General features: G+C 39.1%; 1 long non-coding RNA gene across 1 annotated transcript; it reads right to left on the reverse strand.

Moving 5' to 3' along the window:
- Positions 1 to 233: 233 nt before the first annotated feature.
- On the reverse strand, positions 234 to 6696 carry LOC117877121. Its single transcript, XR_004645619.1, has 3 exons — positions 6389 to 6696; positions 3924 to 4014; positions 234 to 860 (listed from the first exon to the last, which is right to left on the reverse strand). It is a non-coding gene; the product is annotated as an uncharacterized LOC117877121 (long non-coding RNA).
- Positions 6697 to 6717: the final 21 nt, after the last annotated feature.

Here is a 6717-nt window from a genome sequence, read left to right on the forward strand (position 1 = left end):
TTTAAAATGACAACATAAATCAGATAATATTAAAATATGCTGTTTAGGAAAGTAGTTTTAGCAAAGATATCTCAGTATACATTTAAATTGGGGTTGACTGTTTCAAAAAGCATTGCTAAAATCAGTAATATAACAAGTTGGGATTAGGGTGACAGTGAGCTATAGGTAGAAGCTTGCAGATCTCCAAAGCAAACCAGTGGCATTAATTATTATTTACATAAAGCTAGTGCACAAAGAGCCTGATCAGCGTCAGGGCTTCACTGGACTCAGGAAGGTGTAAACAGACACAATCCTTGCCTCAAAGAGCTCACAAGATGAGAGTCTGGTCAGTGCATGGTTGAGAGATCTCTAGGAAGAAAAGACTAGATAACAATCTTCATGATTTAGTAAAAACTATTTATGTTCTTTAAAACATTTCTAAAATAGTTTATCCGTAAAATATGTGGAATATACAACAGTAAATGATAGTGTGACAAGACACAGTATAAAGGTTTTAATGGTCTGAGCTTAAAAATGATGTTTTCTTGTATGTGCACACATTTTACAAAGAACTTTAGAAATATTTCAGTTTCTAAAAATTGTTATAGGTTGGGACATAGTGATCTGTTGAGAACATGTTCAGGGCAAGACCATGGTATCTGTGGTTACTGTGATCCAATTATCCAAAACTCCTGATAGGGGCATGATGGAGTTTCAGCCAGTATTCCAGCACACAGACTAGAGCAATGGTTGCAGACCTCTGCTCTGCAGGTCCACAGTATTCCCACAGACTGGAGTTGTAGATTGCATTCCCCTCAGCTTGCACAGAATTCCCCATGCAAAGATAAATTAATCAGGCTTCCTGCAGGGGAGGTGGAGCCCTGGTTTATAAAGTGAAGTTGAAGACAAGAAGTTGTGTTTTAATGGGAATTGTGAAATTTTCATAAAAGGGAATTTCCAGAATTACAAAAATAACATCTGCCCTTGTTAAAGCACAGTACTTGCAGTGGCTTCGTTAAGTCAATGTATCTCAGTCATTCATTGTAAACTATTACTTTTTCCTAACTACTGCATAACATATCAACACAAGGATTAAGATTTTTTTTCTCCTAAACTCAAAAACATTCAATTAATATTCAAGGAGTCATTGTTTCTAAAAGCCTTTTAAAATCAATTGTTAAAATTAATCCATCATGCACAGGAATCCATTAACCTTTAATGCTATTTTAATTAGTGCTCTTCTCCACTTTAAGGCTGAAGTTTTGTTTGTAACTTCGAGGCTAGATATTCATGAACACCATATCCTCTTTTTGCTCAACAAACAGCATTATCACTTCAGTAAAACAATATATATTTTTTTCATACTGTAGATTGTTTAAACTTTTGAAGCATGAAGCAAATCCAGTCATTATGGACTGCACTGCACTTAAAAACCGTAAGTTATTGACATCAGAATTAAGAGTTTACCAAGCATTAAATCAGCAAAATGATTCACACTGTCAAGTGTAAACAATACAAAACATAGGATTGCAGTACCAACCTCAAAATGCCCATTAAAAAGTACCGTAATCACTTCAGCTCCCTTTTCCTGGTACTGAACAATTTCATTGCTGTTTTTTTTTTCTCACTGAAATGTCTGTTTTGAATTAGTCTTACAGAATATGAAAAAGTTCTTTACTATTTGCTAACAGCTACTATTCCCAAGCAATTATAAGCCAGGACATCCTTCCTACAAAAGGTATTTGCTATTAAACATAAGACACTGGAAAGATTTTAACCTAGTTATCAATCTTGGGGCCTTATAGTTGCCTATGCAGGCTACTTATCATAGCACCAGAAGTACTTTCATACTGGGTGCTTTGTTCCCTTCTGTCCCCTTGGCAGAATAGCTCCTGCCCAGGTCTCTCCTGTGAATGCTTCCCCCAGATCCTTTCCTCTTATGTTTTGGAGGGTTCCACAGCATGTAGATGTGGTGGGAAAAATGAGGAGGAGAGCAGTTGTCCCACAGCCCTGCCCTCTCACACCTTTCAGGGCTTCTGTGGGTGGTCAATGGAGGGGAAATTATGCCCCACAAGCAGCATCCCTTCCTTTCACGGCCAATCCTGCCTAACTCTGCTGGATTCTTGCCCACTATGTAGGAAGAGAACATACTGGAATTTTAGGCATACTGTAACTTTTTAAATGTTGGTTATAATTCCCAGTGCAATGAAGGCAAGAAAGTGGCTTACAGTAGAGTGCTACTAATCTAGTGGAGGATTTTCAAACGAGACTAAGTAATTTAGGAGCGCAAGACTTTCAGTGGGACTTTGGTCTTAAATCATGTAGGCATTTTTGACACTCCGATCCCTAGTGAACATGAATTATAAAAATAATTATTAAAGGTAATAGGAGAAGGAAAGGAAAACTAGGTTTGGTTGTTTCATTTCCCCCTCCCCAATTTTTTGGCTTTTTTTTTTAAACCTTGCAAATGCGAGAACTATCAAGCCTGGTCTCCCTGGTATACTGGAGGTCTCCCTTGAACGATGGAGAGATATGGATTGAGAATTTTCTCAACCCTATGCTAAAGGGACATATGTTGAATACTTAACAAGAAAGCTTTGCCTGCACTTAATAGGAATTTGAGTGATAAGATAAAAACAAAAAACAAACGAAAACTTTAATATTTCAAATAAAAATCCCCTCCCCTCTCAGTTAATCAAGTTCTTTCCAAAGTACCTGTAATGTCATAAATCTACTAGTTCTCTAGCTGTTCATAGAGTTTTCCAAGAAAAACAGAAGAGGTACACCTTTAATTTGTAATGTAAAACATAGACAAAAAAAAACTTCTCTGGGAAAAAATGTAAAAAGAAAAATCTTTCAGACTTTTTTATACATAAAAATGGGAACAATATTAATAATTATAAAATGCATATATATAGATAGATAGATGTGTATCGATATATAGATATATATCATCTTAAGATCTCAAAGTACTTTACAGAGTTAGTTAAATAATATCTTCATTTTACAGATGGGAAACTGAGGCACAAACAGATTAAGTGAGTTACGAAAGGTCACACAGGAAAGGCTAGGATTAGAACTCAAGAGACCTGACTTTCAGTACTGAGTTCTAATCACATTGCCTCACTATTTATTCTTCTGGGGTATTGAGTTTAATCATTCCTATCATTTTCTTACCATATAATGAGAATCATCTGACAGGGAAAAAATACAGAAACTAATTTCTGGCAAGAAAAAGTTAATTTTTGAACTAGCATTTAATATAATGAATAAATAGACTCAAAACCTGTATACTGATCACTCCAATATTTAAAAAGTGTTCAAAGTCTGAGCTCAGATCTGGATCAGAATCTGAATTTTGCTAATCTTCCCCATCTTTATAATGGGATGAACCAAAATCCCTGTAAACCTCAGAACTCTGAGTGTTTTCAATCCATTTCTGGATCTGACTTTTGCATCGTCAGCTCAACCATAGACTAAATGAATGATTAAAATATACACATTCTTCTGAGTGTTAGCAAGTATTTTATATAAGATATTCTAAGTAGGTTCTTATATGACACTCATCAGTGTGGTATCAGGGCACCTTCCAGAAGTGCAATTAGCAATGTGACTAACATCAGTCAGATACCATTTGTTTTCTCATCCTTTCCCAAGTAGGAGAATTGTATATGCAGTGAAGTGTTTTGTTTTGGTAGAGCTTTTTGTTGTTGCTTTTGTTTTTAATGTAATGTTGCCTCGTTATGTATCTATTCAGTACCAACCTACCAACAACCAATGAAATTAAAAAAAATAAATTGATAGCAAAAACAAAGAAGAGGAGCACAAGAGGCTTATCAAGAGTTATGATGAAATCCTGGCCCTACTGAAGACAATGGGAGTTTTGTCATTGATTTTCTAGCCAGGATTTTACCCCCGGGAAGGATTAAATTTCAGCAACTTACTGTACAGTTGGATTTCTTGTTTGTCATGACAAGTATCATGAGATCATCTTTCAGCTCTGTAGATAGTATCCCTCCTGAACCAGTTTTGCACCTATAAGCAGAAGAGTATTGTTTATTAGTTACAAAAGATTACTAAACATTAAAATGAATTCTAAAACTAAAGGAGTCAAAAGACACATATACTTTAATATGATCAGTACAAAAATGGTAGCTATAATGGCAAAAAGACAAGCAAGAAAAGAACAAAAGGTTCAAAAGAGCAGAGGGCCAAGAACAGAAGATTGTGGCCTCTATAGAATAGTAGTCTTGTGAAAGATAGATAAAGAGCGCTTAGGTAGGATTAGAATGATGGCAGGAGGACATCAGAGACACTGGAATAGGTATCCACTTTAGCACAGAGCCTCAAAGGTATTTAGGTGCCTAACTCCTACTGATTTCCTACATAACTTTGAGGATCTGGGTCTCTAATCCTGTTTAACCAAGATTGGTTAATAGGAATAGTGTACATAGGCAGCAGTGAGCTCTTTAACCTCCCCACTTAGAAATGGCCAGAGGGAAGAGGTTGGGAAAAAAGAAGAAAAATTGTAAAGCAGTAACGCTCCATCTCAGCAGTCTGTAATGTTATATTGACTGGTTATGACCATTGATTGTGAATTCTTTAAATACATTTTAATTTAAATAAACCAACTTGAAAACTGAATACCTCCTAAATTTGGGGTCTGTAATTTGGCAAGACTGAAGGAGTGCTCTCCCACTTCATACTTTACCAAAAAACCACCTCATTGGAGAGGGGTAACTAGTGGTGTTCTCCAAGGGTCTGTCCTAGGAACAATCCTATTCAACTTATTCATAAATGATCTGGAGAAAGGGGTAAAAAGTGAAGTGGCAAAGTTTGCAGATGATACTAAACTGCTCAAGATAGTTAGGACCAAAGCAGACTGTGAAGAACTTCAAAAAGATCTCACAAAACTAAGTGACTGGCAACAAAATGGCAAATGAAATTTAATGTGGATAAATGTAAAGTAATGCACATTGGGAAAAATAACCCCAACTATACATACAATATGATGGCGGCTAATTTAGCTACAACAAATCAAGAAAAAGATCTTGGAGTCATCATGGATAGTTCTCTGAAGATGTCCACACAGTGTGCAGAGGCGGTCAAAAAAGCAAACAGGATGTTCGGAATCATTAAAAAGGGGATAGAGAATAAGACAGAGAATATATTATTGCCCTTATATAAATCAATGGTACGACCACATCTTGAATACTGCGTACAGATGTGGTCTCCTCATCTCAAAAAAGATATACTAGCACTAGAAAAGGTTCAGAGAAGGGCAACTAAAATGAATAGGGGTTTGGAATGGGTCTCATATGAGGAGAGATTAAAGAGGCTAGGACTTTTCAGCTTGGAAAAGAGGAGACTAAGGGGGGATATGATAGAGGTATATAAAATCATGAGTGATGTGGAGAAAGTAGATAAGGAAAAATTATTTACTTATTCCCATAATACAAGAACTAGGGGCCACCAAATGAAATTAATGGGCAGCAGGTTTAAAACAAATAAAAGGAAGTTCTTCTTCACACAGCGCACAGTTAACTTGTGGAACTCCTTGCCTGAGGAGGTTGTGAAGGCTAGGACTATAACCGCGTTTAAAAGAGAACTGGATAAATTCATGGAGGTTAAGTCCATTAATGGCTATTAGCCACGATGGGTAAGGAATGGTGTCTCCAGCCTCTGTCTGTCAGAGGGTGGAGATGGATGGCAGGAGAGAGATCACTTGATCATTACCGGTTAGGTTCACTCTCTCTGGGGCACCTGGCATTGGCCACTATTGGTAGACAGGATACTTGGCTAGATGGACCTTTGGTCTGACCCAGTACAGCCGTTCTTATGTTCTGGGCCTATTTGAAGTCTCAGAAGGGTGGGCATAAGTCCACCAAAATGAAAGACCCACCACCTCATAAGAGAGAGGAGCCACTGAGCCCAGAAATCAACTAATTACTTGGGATTACAAAACTGAGAATAGGGACAGGTGTCATGACTCATAAATACAAAATGCAGGAACTGGATGGTGTCTGGAAAGGGACAATGCTAACTGTTCTGCAAAGGTGTCAGTGGATGCCCGGCAGAGGAACCAGGCCCAGATGCATGAATGATCCAAGGAATGGAGGAAGGCACCACAATCACGAGAATCTCCTCACTGAACATCCTTCTGCTCCACTGATTATTGCCAGCTTGGCTAATGTCAGGAGGAGGCATTCGTGACTTTGTGGGGCTACAGATGGGAAGTACGTAGAGCAGAGGAACAAAGTGTGCTCAGAAGTAGAGCGAGAATCACCACAGGCGTTAGCCTTTGAGGAGGGCTATACTTTCTCGCGGGGGGATAAGAGGATATCTTTGGCTTCTGGGAAGGTTAGTTTGGTGGTGGGCTTTGAGTGAATCACGCATGCCGTGCTGTCACCTCCCCGTGTCCAATGACCATCAGGCCCCAAAGGCTGTGCGATGCACACAACGCCTCTTGGGCTGTTTACATTTTCCTTCTGCCTTTGGAGCCGCTAAGGTTCAAGTCTTCCCGCTTATCTCCGCTGTCCTGCGGGCTAGAACGGTTAAGGGATGCGGAGGCTCTCACGGGACTCCAGGAGCTGGGGCTTTACACAACCACCGCAGAGCCGGGGCGCTACCGCACCACGTACAGCCGGGATGTGTCTCCGCGGGTACCGGGCCCCGCACTGGGGTTCGGCCGCTGACTGGCTGCTGTCCGCCAGTACCCACAGGGGGAGGGGCAGAGCG

This window comes from Trachemys scripta, chromosome 4 (genome assembly GCF_013100865.1).
Source record: "Trachemys scripta elegans isolate TJP31775 chromosome 4, CAS_Tse_1.0, whole genome shotgun sequence".
NCBI classification, from domain to species: Eukaryota; Metazoa; Chordata; order Testudines; family Emydidae; genus Trachemys; species Trachemys scripta.